This window comes from Cydia splendana, chromosome 13, assembly GCF_910591565.1.
Source record: "Cydia splendana chromosome 13, ilCydSple1.2, whole genome shotgun sequence".
Classification (NCBI taxonomy): domain Eukaryota; kingdom Metazoa; phylum Arthropoda; class Insecta; order Lepidoptera; family Tortricidae; genus Cydia; species Cydia splendana.
In genome coordinates this window covers 1,053,541-1,067,677 of record NC_085972.1, presented here as the reverse complement: position 1 = coordinate 1,067,677, position 14,137 = coordinate 1,053,541, and the positions used below count along the sequence as shown (strand labels likewise).

General features: G+C 36.1%; 1 protein-coding gene and 1 long non-coding RNA gene across 2 annotated transcripts in view; both read right to left on the bottom strand.

The window, feature by feature from the left end:
- LOC134796338 (RING finger protein nhl-1) overlaps positions 1–5,378 on the bottom strand; it is a 143,809-nt gene extending 138,431 nt beyond the window's left edge. The window contains exons 1-2 of the mRNA XM_063768481.1: positions 5,341–5,378; positions 44–115 (exon numbers count right to left, since the gene is read on the bottom strand). The gene's annotated coding sequence lies outside the window, so the exon portion shown is untranslated. The remainder of the gene's footprint in view (positions 1–43; positions 116–5,340) is intronic.
- The window catches only part of LOC134796430 (uncharacterized), a 373,125-nt gene that overhangs the window by 329,841 nt on the left and 29,147 nt on the right, over positions 1–14,137 (bottom strand). The gene's annotated exons all lie outside the window — the stretch shown is intronic.

Sequence of the window (14,137 nt, the reverse complement as noted above, 5' to 3'; positions counted from 1 at the left end):
CCAATATGTTGTAAAAAATGGGCATGAAAAAGAAAAATCTTACCTGTTTAAAACGAAAAAGGCAGCATGGTTGTAGTAGTCACGATCTTGCCTATTATACCCCGCGCGCCGCACCCTGTTGAGTTAAATAAGAGGATAATATGGGTTTAGAAACTGAAATACATGTTATATACTTAAAAAGTGGCCAAGCGGCAAACAGGCGCCTTCAGCTTACAAGCCTAACGTCTTGACCACTAGACCACCCGGCCACAAAGTTACCAAGTCTTGCGGTAGCTAGATTAATTCGCCAGTAACTGGCCACATGTTAGTAACTGGCCACCGTAAACTAATTCTATTCACCTATAAACAGAATTAATTTTAGTATAAGGTGGCTAGTTATTGAAGGCTGGCCAGTTATTGAAACCTTATAAAATGAAAAATAAAATAGAAATATAAATAAAATGAATACTAAAGTGAATTATGTTTATAGGTGAATATAATTCATTTTTAGTTAAGGGTGGCCAGTTATTGGCCGGTGGCCAGTTACTGGCAAATTACCCTACTTAAAAACACAAATCGAAAAATATTTAATAAAATAATTTGATACAGCAATTAATCTGAATCTGATTGTTTCCCTATTTTTAAGACTTTCTTAATTGTAAATGCGATCTACACCTTATTTGTCAGTGTTCCTGAATAAATATTTGTCAGTGTTCCTGATTATTTGTCAGTGTTCCTGAATAAATATTTGTCGGTGTTCCTGAATATTTGTCAGTGTTCCTGAATAAATATTTGTCAGTGTTCCTGATTATTTGTCAGTGTTCCTGAATAAATATTTCCTGAATACAAAAACCGTACACTAAAATTATAACCTATAACTTGTTTTCATGTCTCTTGGCAAATATTTTCACAATATAACCAACATCGACATTATTCATATCCATAAACATGCTACATTCTGCATAGAAAATTATTGAATATGCACCCGATAGGTAACTATACTTTTGTACCGGAAAATGCATGTTTCCCGAGGGTATGTAATGGTTCGCAACACGATAGGAAATTTATAATGTATAAGTGTATAAGTTATTCGTAAAGTATGTGACGTTAATAAATTAAAGCGACAAAGTTAAGTAACTTCAACATATTCAGGGCCAAGAATCCGACTGTCGGGTACTAACTGCCGTATTCGAACTTCAAGATATTCACAAGAGACAACACGTACTAGATCCATTCTAGATACGTTATAGTTTAGATGTCAACTAGTTCTCTTTTGCAGCGCAATTCGGGCAACCAATGCCACTTTTACGTTAGATATAGATAAGATATCTATTAGATGTGAATTGGATCTCTAAGTCATATCCTGTGGAAATCGTTCAAGAGTATCTGCAGAATCACAAATGTCTAATTTGACAGGTTAGATCTTAAACATATCATTATCGTATCTTGGTGATGTCTAAAAGATATCTAATAGATGTCTATTTCAAAATCGGAATCGGGCCGTTTAACACATTCAGGGCCAAGAATCCGACTGTCGGGTACACTGTTCGTAACGACTACGCGCTACATACGGCGAAACTGTGGCTACGCGCTACGAGCGTAACCCGTAGCACTTAGTGGCAATGAATATAATTATGTTAAAAGTCCCATGGTACTTTAATTTAGCAACACGTATTTTGGAATGCCGACGCACGTATAATAAGAAAAAACTGTTTAAATCTATTATCTAAATATGAGAATAGAACTAGAGCATAAAAACTATCGCTTTCGATGCGTATTTAATTTACAATAAGCAAAAGAAATTATCATAACAATCTTCATTTTACGATGATCGACCATTTTCGGACACTCTCGGTTAGTTTCGTTTCGGTGGTGGTACAGACAAAATTATTTGATGTGGTGCTACAGACATACCCAATGTTTATGTTTGTCATGTTGGTATACAGTTATTGCGGCGTTTTATTACACGAAGTAAAATAAAATGTCCTGCCAACCTTAGTCTATAACCATACGAGTGACTTAAATGCCATAAATGACTTATCAATCAAATTAGTATTATCGTATGATTATCGTGTTAATAATTTGTATTTTATTGTTTTAAATTTCTTATTGAGTTATATTATTCAGATTGACTTTCACGGCTTCGGCAAACATTGCCATTCGTCCGGGGAACGGGCTGCCAAGATGGGCCAAAAATATCAGTTCAAGGGATGGTGCCCGTAATAATGTGTGTGTGTGTGTGATAATTATACTTTAATGACTTTACAGATATAACCAATTCGGGAACTGTTTTCTCGCGTAATACGATATTCTTTATTCTTTATTTTTTCTTCTTGCTGAACAGTCCCCATCAGATATATCGGAACGGCCGAGGTATTCACAAATATCTGAACAATGTAGATTATAATGTAGTTAAAGTGCATGCTCAGATATTTTGGAGGTCAAGGGTTGCTCAAGATCTGCTCAACCTCGGCCATGGCGACTGGCGAGAGCTATCGCAAGACCGCGAAACATGGCGTGATCTGGTGTCGGACGCCAGGACTCATTTTCGGTCGTTGCGTTACCGTAGCCGTCGTAAGTAATATCAATATCCAGACAGGGAAATGGGGACTATTTACGTTTGTATGAAAATGCGATTTATAGGCGGTGGTCGTACATATTCGTCTTAAGGCGGAAATTAATCTAATGAACGTTTTTGCAATTGGGCTTATAAAATAAATAATAATTATGGGTTAGCATTTGAATCACGCATTATAGGGCGGGGCGAGGGGAAGGGCGGCATTTTATAGGGATTGGTCACCCCTTTCAAACGACACCCGATTTGTGTCTAGGAGACGCGTAGTTTTTTTTTTATAAGTGTTCGAAATTACGTGTGACGGAAGTGACGGAACGAAATACAGTGCCAGAGTCACCGTTAGGTACGACGACGAGCGAAGCGAGGAGGATTATTAGGTATCTTGCGTTCACAACACACCCGACTCGCTGTCAAAAAAGAAATACAGTGGTCAAAAACATGTATACGGACAAAGTGCTCAAAAACATGTATACGGACAAAGTGCTCAAAAATATGTATACAAATTTTCTAAATCCAATTTGGTTACCCTTTCGTACGCTTTGGTTGTTTTATTGAACATAACCTCAAAAAATAAAAAAATATATTTTCGTGGTAACTATTGCTTTCCTAACTTTGGGGATGGGTTCGGGGGGGTTCCTACTCCCTCCCCCCTCCCTATAATGCGTAATTCAAATGCAACCCCATAATTTTATGTCGAAACAAGTTTTAAATAAATACCTACGTAGATGAAAAAATACAATCATGCCTTTTATCAAATCACATAATTTTTTGAGAAATTTGCGAATTAAGTTATCCAAATATCGGTTACAAATAAGAAGTCCCTATCACAGTTATAAACCCTGGCAGGGTTCAATACATAATAATATCGGTATTTAACTAAACATAAGACAAACTCTTTATTTCATTTACGCGAGCGGAGCCGCGGGCCCGTCTAGTTTGTAATAAGATTCCTCAAATATTTATTTTCTTTTAATAATTTTCGTCTCTTCTTAATTGATTCATATTAAAAATTTCGCTTCAATTTTAAATTGATGAGTTCGTTAAGCAGATACTTTTGTCTCATATAAAATTCTCTGAAGTCTGATTACTTTGTATTTTTATCGTAAATATTAATGTCTTATACAGTCAAAATTAAATTTTTAGTGAGCAGAGGCGTCTGTTAGTGAAATTACAATATTTTAATTTGGTCATTATATTTAAAGTTTTAGTAGGTATTCTACACTTTTTTAAGTGGACTTATGAATATTATTTTGACTCAGAATCACGAGTTTTTGGCGCTGGTGGCCTAGCGGTAAGAGCGTGCGACTTGCAATTTGGAGGTCGCGGGTTCCCCGGCTCGTACCAATGAGTTTTTCGGAACTTATGTACGAAATACCATTTCCTATTTACCAGTCGCTTTTCGGTGAAGGAAAACATCGTGAGGAAACCGGACTAATCCCAATAAGGCCTAGTTTACCCTCTGGGTTGGAAGGTCAGATAGCAGTCGCTTTCGTAAAAACTAGTGCCTACGTCAAATCATGGGATTAGTTGTCAAGCGGACCCCAGGCTCCCATGAGCCGTGGCAAAATACCGGGATAACGCGAGGAAGAAGGAGGAAGAAGAAATCACGAGCTTTTCGATCCTTATAGAATAAAAAAGTGTCCTATAATATAATAACAAATTAATTCTATAAAATTTTCCAGCCCATTGTAATTTTTTACAAATTTTCAAATTTAACGTGCAGGTACCTAATTTAACATTAATAACGTTTTATTTCGCATAAAAATTGCCTCAAAGCGCTGGATTCTCTTGAAATAAATCTGTAGTTAATGAAATCGTTATTGGTTACTTTATTACAACCACAGTCTCACAGCAGGTGCGTGTTGACAGCTTGCGAATGACTAATAAATCTTGGGTAATTGCTACAGTCACCAGCAGAAGTTGCTAAGCGGGCTAGGTGTTCAAAATTACCTTGACCTCTCTTATTCTGTTAACAATAAAGACGCGTCAAGATCATTTTGAACACCTGGGCTATAACCGCGAAAATCGTAAATTGCGGCCATCTTTCTCTGTCACTCTAATTACGTCTTCATTGGAGTAAAAGAGAAAGAGCCCCGCATTTTGCGTATTTCGGTTTTCCCGGTAGACCCTCTGGCCCGCTTAGCAACCTGCTGCTGACTGTGTGTAGGTATACGTCGGTATGGGTGTAGATGTTTAAATGAGAATTTTACTATATCAGGTATGTGTTTAGAGCATTTAATAACCGGAGTCGGCTTTAAGAGCTTACTCTTCTGCCGAAAACCTTGCACAAATGTGCATACCTACTAATAGACATACATTTGACGTGCCCTCCCCCGCCAAAAATCGGCAGACTGTTTTATACATAAAAATGACAGACAAGGCGTCTCCAGTTACTAAATCTTCTAATTAAATCCGTTACACCTGTCACCATTTACTCACACTGGCCACTCATAAAAATTTAAATACATAATATTCTTCATCCATGTCACGTACACCTAAAATTCTAAATTTGAAATCGCACAGACTAGGTTTTTTAAGCATTTATAGTCTCCAAATAAATCACCATCGCACATTCGATTCCAAATTTGAAATTGAAAACATTAATAAAATGTCACTGGCTGATTAAGTAGGCAATTTAAATATCACAAGCACAACACATTATAGACCCATTAAGGTCTCCACTGGCCATTAAACTGCCCGTAAAAACTTGCACTGCACTATTTTTCAGCCACTGACTTGAACTTAATGTTGTTTAAAAAAAACTGTTATTTTTTTTTTAAACTTACAGTAGTGCGCGCGCCAAAAGCAAACAGACGTATGCTGGTTCTCTTATTAGTTGGCTGAAATCTAAAAAAAGACGGGACACTCATGAGAACGGCGTGCAATTATTTTTATTGCGTGTCTACGTGGAGAGTAGGTGTTTACTTTGAGGAGCAGCGGAGTGGAACAGAATTCCTAGGCGACCTACTGCCCAATTAGAACTTGATACGCCAATTTAGATCTATAAACGATATGGATTAGATGTGTCAGTGTCAAAAGTGACGTTTTTGTTTGAAGAAACGTCACATTTGACACTGACATCTAATCTATATCGTTTCTAGATCTATTAAGTGACGTTCTTAAAGTTCGAATCGGGCCGTTAGGTTTCGTCCGTGGGACATTCTGCACTTAGTAGCTATGGAAAGGGGTAATAATAACAATTATTTTTTGTGGGACTCAGACATATTAAATACCTACTATCAACCCGCCCCGGCTTCGCACGGGTTACACAAAACATTAACAAATTAAACACCTAAACCTTTGTTTGTTTTATAAGATGTAGTGATAATTATTAAAACGGGTCACTCACGTGTTTTATTTATTGACTATCTTTATTTAGGTGTGACTATTATTTGAATGACGCGTTTCTGATGCTTAAATAATAATACTATACTTTGAGACAAATAACGAAAAAGAGTATTAGTGTTGATATTTGATGGCGTATGTTTTGAACTTGAGGAGTTTGAGGACCTTAATTGTGTTGGACTACAGTTGAGTGGTTATACAGTATCCTTTTCCTTTCATGCCAGGCAGAAAGGGACCGAGCAAGCCAGATTCCACTATGTCGCTATACAGGTGAAAAATGCTAATAATTTCTCGAACGTTTCACAACTGCCCGGGCACGGTTCCAGATTCTATTCCCGACCGGGTTAAGGGCGTCCTCATATTCATAATAACGAGAGATTATAATAATACGGAATGTTTCGTGTTTTTGGTAAAATATGAATGAATGAATGAATGAATGAATGAATGATGCTTTTATTGGAAACACACATACACAACAACATTAAAAAATGCTTAAGTCTAGGTAAATTTGAAGTTACAGTGTTGCGAGAGGTTCCAAAAAGGATAACACTCAGCATGTGTCGCAGCACATGAACAGTGTTACGACGCTGATTTTCAGTGTACCCATTGACACGTAAAACAAACACAAAACAACACAGAACATAAAAACAAAACCGAAGCAGAATACAACAGAATGTGCGGTTGACATGGTAATTTATTAACAAAATAAGAAAAATGAGACATGTTTATGAATAAATACTTACATAATACATAAATAAATATATAGACTCTAAAGCACAGTAGTCGGTACAAATACAGGTGGATGTAGGTAGGTATAGGTCGGCTAGGTGGGGATCGTTTGTTCCTTGAGTAGGTGCAGTTTCAGTCTGGATTTGAACATGTATAGTGAGCTGGCATTTCTTATTGGTGGTGGGAGATTGTTCCAGCACCGCGTGGCTGCGTACCGGAAGCTGCCACGGAAACTAGCCGACCTGTGCCTTGGACAGATGAGGCGGGGGGCTTGCCTTATGTGTTTACGGGAGAACGTTAGTCTTTCGTAGAGGTAAGTTGGTTGTTTGGTCAGCATAATCCCGAACAAGAGTGAAGCAAAATGTAATTTTCTACGGGCCTCCATCTTAAGCATATTGCCAATATTGTAAAATATTATAGTAACCGCATGTTACGACCGCCATTGCAGCTTTTTGATCACTCTGTTTGTTTATTAATTTCTTTGTTTTTAGGGATCCGTACCCAGAGGGTAAAATCGGGACCCTATTACTAAGACTCCGCTGTCCGTCTGTCCGTATGTTATTTTGTTAATAGTTTCAGCTCACAGAGCCACTAGTTATAATAGTTTAATATAGGCAATACCAATTATATTATTATGAGAACTTTTGCAACCACATTGAAGTTCTATATTCTTATCAAATAACTAAGTCCCAAAACCTGCCCTTAGAGTTCCGCAATCAGTCCTCCATATCTCATTACACGTCATCTCCAAGTTTAATTTCCTGTCTGCGGTACAAAAATTCAACTTTTGGAGTAAACGATATTAGGGAGGCGATGAGTATCACTGAATTTGCTACATTTTTTTGCGGAACCATTTGAAAATATTGGTAAGGTAAGGTGGGGTAAGACGAACATAGTTAATTTTGCTCGGGGGAAGACAAACAGTATGAGGATTCCATTCCCGGGGTTGGTCTTACCCCACCTTACCTTAAATGAATATTATTTCTGCTTTATTCACAATAAATGACAGAAATGTAGGTACATATTATCTGTTATTTCACAAACACTACGGATAATTTTTTTATAATATAGGTAAGATCCTAACGAGCAGACGAATCGCCCGATAGCACAGAAAGACCACTTCCTACGAAACCGAAGTTTGACAGCGATTCAGGGTCGAATCATGCTGTCTCTTTCTAATGGCACTATCCCTTTAGGCTATTTAGGGTTGTCAAAATTCAAGTTATTATCTTATCTGTGGTCGGGCATGCAAAAGGACGTCAAGTGGTGCCAACCCTAATAATTGCTCGGAGCAATGCTGAGCCGAACGGAGCTAAGTTTGCCCGAAGTCAGGAGTGCCTCCCCACTGCCGATAGTAGTTAAATAAATTACCATCGCACAACGCACATGGACATCTGCAATATACCAGTGAGGAGTTGCGTTGCTGGTATGATGGGAATACGCTCTTTTCTTGAAGGGTTAAAGGTCGTATCGATCCAGGAATACTGCAAGCAACAGTTCCTTCAACAGTTATTAGTAAAGTATGTATTCATATGAGTTCTAAAAATAGTGTTGGGGTAGGACTCGAGTCTTTTGAGTCCTCTGCTTCAAGACTCGACTCAGTTTTTCACTCTTATAATTAAGTCTAAACTCGAGTTCTTTTCAATTTGATAGAGACCCGAGTCTTTTGTAGATACTCGAGTCCTTTTCAGAAAGCTCACGATTTTCAAAATGCATTGTTTTTTTGTATAATTTATTGATTAGGTACACAGATCATACGTAACGCCTAATTTGGTTACTGTTACAGAATAGAAAAAAACCTATATTTTTTTTCACGGAGTCTTTATTCAGAGGCTCGAGTCCTTTTGAGGTGGTCTTAAAAAAGACTCAATAACTCGGGACTTCAAGGACTCAGAAGTTTTTTAAGCGTAGTCTCGTAAAAACTCTTCAAATTCAGACTCAAAGAACTCAAGTTCTTACCATTCTTAAAAGTGTTTTGTTTAAATATTAACTATGTTCAGCGTACCCTAACCAGAAAAGTCTGTAGCGGCATTAGCCTGTGATATCGCGTTAGCAATGCTACATTACCCCACGAACTCCACTGATGGATGTCTAACGCGCACATCTCCGGAACCTCGGTTTCTGATGTTAAATTACTTTGGAGATCTATTTTATGATAAAATCATTGAGTGGTTATTGTTATTATGTTTGTTTAAGTTTAAGTATGTGAACGTTTTAATAGACCGGAGACCAAGATTAAGAAAACCTATAGTATAATTACTTATTGACGATAATATTTTATCTATCGCATATAGTTTCTACAGAGTATATAGAGTTTCTACAGGCTGCGATATATATATATCGCAGCCTGTAGAAACTCTCCGATTCTCCGAGCACTCAGGACGATTAACGCGTTCTTGTCATCAGCTCCTGACTGCGACGTGTTTGCCAGCAGATGGGTGAATGTGTGTCGTGAATGTCTGAAATACTGTGAGAGGATGGATGAATGATACTTTTTGATTTATTTTCTTTTCTATTGTTTAATCTTATTGTTTGACATGAAATTGTATATTATTCGTTGCATATTTTAAATCACTTGACATTTTTAATTTATATTATTTGCATGACTAAATTATAATTCAATAATTATAATGCACTATTTTTTTTTTTTGCTATTTTCATGTATACATTTGCCAGCGCTTTGGTGCGAACTGTAATGCTGTGTAAATATATTGTAATAAGTAATAAATAATAAATCTATTTAACATGCAATTATAATTAGAAAACAGTAAACTGTAGGGCTAAGATGGTCGGCTCTTTATTATTTGTCACCATGCCTGTCACATTCCACCAATAAAGTAAGTGCGAAAGTGACGCATGGCATGGCAGGTGATAAAAATGCGACCATGATACCGCTTCTGAATAGATCAATAAATCTATTAGCACATACGTTACTGTAATAACTCAATGCTATATCTGATGTGTAAAATACGAGTTTATTGCCCAGCAGATACGAGTATAAGTCAAATAAGTGTCAGTTATAAATATATATAAAATAATGCTACCATTATTTACAGTTTGTGATTGCCAAAACTCTACCTTGAGGCCTATTCGAATGTATATTCCTATGTTTTAATGTTTTTTTGGGCACAAAGAGCACAAACGGTACAATAATACCTACAGAGGCATTTACACAAACATCAAAGGCGTCGGTCCACTGTTACTTTATACAGTGCCAATAGTCTGTCCGTCTACCGCAACCCTACGATCAACGCCTTTGGTCAACGCTTTAGCTTTAGTTCGAATTATAATTACTTTTTGCTAGAATTATTAACACTCTGTGCCCAGGGTGACGTGTACCAACTACCTGTACCTAACACCTTTTGTAATATTGAATAAATTGAAATTGAATGGGTCCTAATACGAAGTCTATATGTATTGTATGTAGAACAAACCTTTTAGCTGAGCTGTTAACCCCTCAAAAGCACTAACTGAAGCTACCTGCTGCCAATAGGTACTCGCGCGAGCAAACACATCTCTCCCGGCAATGTTGGCTGATGTGTTTTCTAACATAACCTCACTTTGTTCGGTGGTGCTTTAAAATTCCATCGTTCTGAAAGTTTAGTTGAATTACCCAAAAAAATATAATTTAGTTTCTCTATGTTATAATTAGAATATACTAGTAAGTTTTGTTTTATCTATTTAATTATTAAATCAAAATGTTTTACGTATTACATTCTAAAAAAGTATCATCATTTTAACAATTCGTCAGTTGGGTACTAAGACTTGTCGGTGAGTAGCATTTTTAGCTTACAATATATTATATTTATTCACATAATAGATATATATGTACAGATGTATTACAGTAACTTAGGTAGGATACACCAATCGGCTCGCTGATTGGTGTCTGACTCTAGGTCGTATCAAAATAAAATCAAAAATCATACAAAAGTGTTAAACTAAAATCAGCTTCAAGATCTTATTATAGAAAACAAATCACCTTTAGAGCGCTTTCACATTGTCCGATCCGATATCATATTTTTCAGGAAAAGTTGGAATTTTTAACACGAACTGCAAATAAATTGAGGTTATGTGTTTGCACACCACTCGCGTGGATTGGCCCGGCAGCAAAGGTAAAGATCTAAACGCGATAGTGAAAAGCGTTTGGTTTGCAGTTTGCACTAAAGTCAAAGTTATTATATGAGATCGCGCTATATTCGGTTTGTTATGTGTTTATTGTCTTTAATGTGTATTGCATGTGTTTGTTTTGGCATCAGTATACTTTGACAGAAATATAATTCTGGTTGAATCGTAAGACGTAAGATAAACATTGCCGAAATAAGGAAATGTCTAAACATTGTTTAGCAAATAGTTCGGATATAAAACATTTATATTTATTGAGTTGGGAAATGATTAATTGACATTTTTTTGATTGGGATATTTATTAATTGTTTAGGATTAAATAAAGCCAAAAATCTTTTGGTAATCCATTATTTACCGCAAAATTATATTCTAAGGACGAACATGATTGCTACCCTGTAAACTGCGACAGTAGAGTTAAAAACATGGAAACGTTTGTTTCGTTATTAAACGACACAGTTTGCATATAAATCATATAAATAATAACAATCAATAAATAAATAAATGTCATAGGACATTCTGACACAAATTGACTAAGCTCTACAGTAAGCTCAATAAGGCTTGAAATACTTATAATATAAATACAATACTTCAATGCTGGTAGTTATCATTATGAACTTATACAAAACGCATTTAAATCAATTAGTCATGTTGCAACTCAGTACATTTTCAAAGAAATAAACGTACTTACTCTAACATATTTAAATCCAAATTTATCCATTGCATAGAATTCTAAAAGATGCTCTTTCATGAGGTCTTGACGCGGAACGGCTCCAGGAGAGCTTCCTGACTGAAAATTTCGCAAACGATGTATTCAGAGAACTTCAGTGTTGCCGTCTCTCGACTCACTGGGGATTTAGAGCTCAAGTTACGGACTACGGACTGAGTTAGAGTGATCGACTGACTATAAAAAAAAAGTGTAGGTAAAAGAGGTTCTTTAGTCGCAAAGTTATTGAAAAGTTAAGGATAGGTATTTCGCTGTTAAAATAAATTGTATTACCTTTAACCTGTAGGTAACTAGGATGTACCTACTATTAAATCGTACTAAATTTGAATTGTGAATAATCAAATTTTTACTACACCCATCAAGGTTTATGGGATACATAACAAGCTGACAGACGGACAGAGAGGGAAAAACAATTCTTTTGGATCTTTATTTTCCAATTTAAATAAATATATAAACGTCGCAAGCAAATAGCGATAATAATAAAAATAGATCTGACTTCCGATACTAATTGCGTTACCATGTTTGTACATTTATCCCAAAATTGGTACATGATTCTACTTTTACTAATACTACGTCCAATTATAGTCAATTTTATGAGATTGTTCGTCTAAGTACTCAACAGATTAGATTTTATTGTTTTCATAACTATTCACTACTCACATTTAGGTATTAAACACGGTGTTTAGCTCATAATCATAACCATAACCGACATAGTAGGTTGGTTATGATTATTCCCTAGCGATATTTGGCGAGGGAAACGGTTCCTGAGTGCTACCTAAGTATCAAAGTGGATAACCTTGGTGCATGTTTATATCAAGCAATGGACGTATTTGAGCTGTTAGTATGATGACAATTTCTATTATTTTTACTAACCCACTTTCATTCTTAGAGTTCTGCTTCTTAGCGAATATACTATAGTAGTCTAAACGCGTCTTTTCCTTATATTTACTAACGGCCTTTTTACTTCGCACTTTCCCGATGTTTTCTTTATAAATATTACCGGCCTGGCGTTCACTAGTTAGAGTATGTTCGGAAAGAGAAGAGTCGTGAAATGAATGGCATCCAATACATTTCACGACGCTTCCCTTTCCGCACAGATTTTAGTAATTTGTTTATTTCATTAGCTGGTCGGCAATTGGGTTGTTTGTGTTCTTGTTTAGTGATTCTGCAGTTTTTGTCTGGGTTAGGTCATAGTTGGTCGAAGAGATTTACCTCGTATAATAAATTCCTCTTTTTTTCAGAGAGAATAATATTATTCTAGTAACATGACTCCGCACCTAACTCAAGCAATAACAAGCCAGGTAAAACTTTACACGACACACTACGTTCAGGAAGACAAAATAGTCCTCAGAGGACAATATGTTGTGTTTAAACAAAGGACAATATATATCATGCCAGAAGTTAAGAAATTACTATTGTGATAAGTTGAAATTAAAGTTTGTAATATGTGCATTGAGGAAAATAACATACAGCAGTAAAGGTACAGTCAGTTGCAGAGTAAAGGTACCCTCCTGCATAGAAGTTTGTATGCAAAGGTGCTAAGCGAACAGTATTGCTGACTGTACCTAATAGCTACCGTCATAAAATCAAAGTTAGGTACGCTCTGATTTTAAAATGACATTCTGAAATAACATGAAACTTGACATGAACATTCAAGTAAGATATTTCTATGTCTCGTATAGTTTTCTAGAATACTCGACTAGATTTCTGCCGTACTAACAACATAATAATGCAGTAATCGCAATTGAAAAATCATGCAATTGTTTATCTTGTTCTCTTTTAATAAGTTCTTTATTTAAACGATGATTTTCATACAAGTACTGCACATACAATAAGCAGGGCAGATTTATGCGTTGCTTAAGTTAAGAGTCCCCAGCAAGCTCGGTTCTCCATACAAACGTAGTTACGCTCTCATATTAAAACGATTAGCTAGATTGCTCTGATTGTACTTACAATAAGATAAGGTAATTATGTTACAATAGTCATGTAATTAGTTTATGTAGCTTCAGATATAAAAAATTACAACGAATTTAACCCTTAAACAGGCCTGACGCATCTTTTACCTTTTGATTACTGATTCGGGTAGGTAATAGCTTAAAAAGAAAAGTAATTTCTTGATTTTTTTTATTACCCCTAAATCAATAAAAAAAAACCCGGTGGTTTTTATATGCCCACTGCTCGTGACCAATGTTGCTACGTGGTCCTTATATGGCCACTGCCTTGTTAGCCATACAGAGTAGTTTTTAGGGCAAGTCATCTGCACATCACATTTACACTTGCGTCACAAAATGCACTAACTGCCAGCACTTTCTTGGCTCGCATGGATGTCGTGTCTCATAAGATTGACCGTTGAGTAAATATTTAATTTAAAAACCAAAGGAAAATATATTACTTTTGTACTATGAGGGTTCATTCATAGCAATGAATCTTACCCTTAAATGTCATGTAATCTCCCTGCAGGGCAGAGGTCACTTATAAACCACTCGAACGTGCCCCAGACGGGCAGAGGTTTCATACGAACCACAAACTTTTTGATCGAATATTTTATCAGAAAACAATAACTAAGGTAAGTTATGACTTACTACACATACATTATCTAATAATCTACTATAAAAATACAAAACAAAATACTTACAGTACTTTTTTTGGGCGTAGCGAACTTA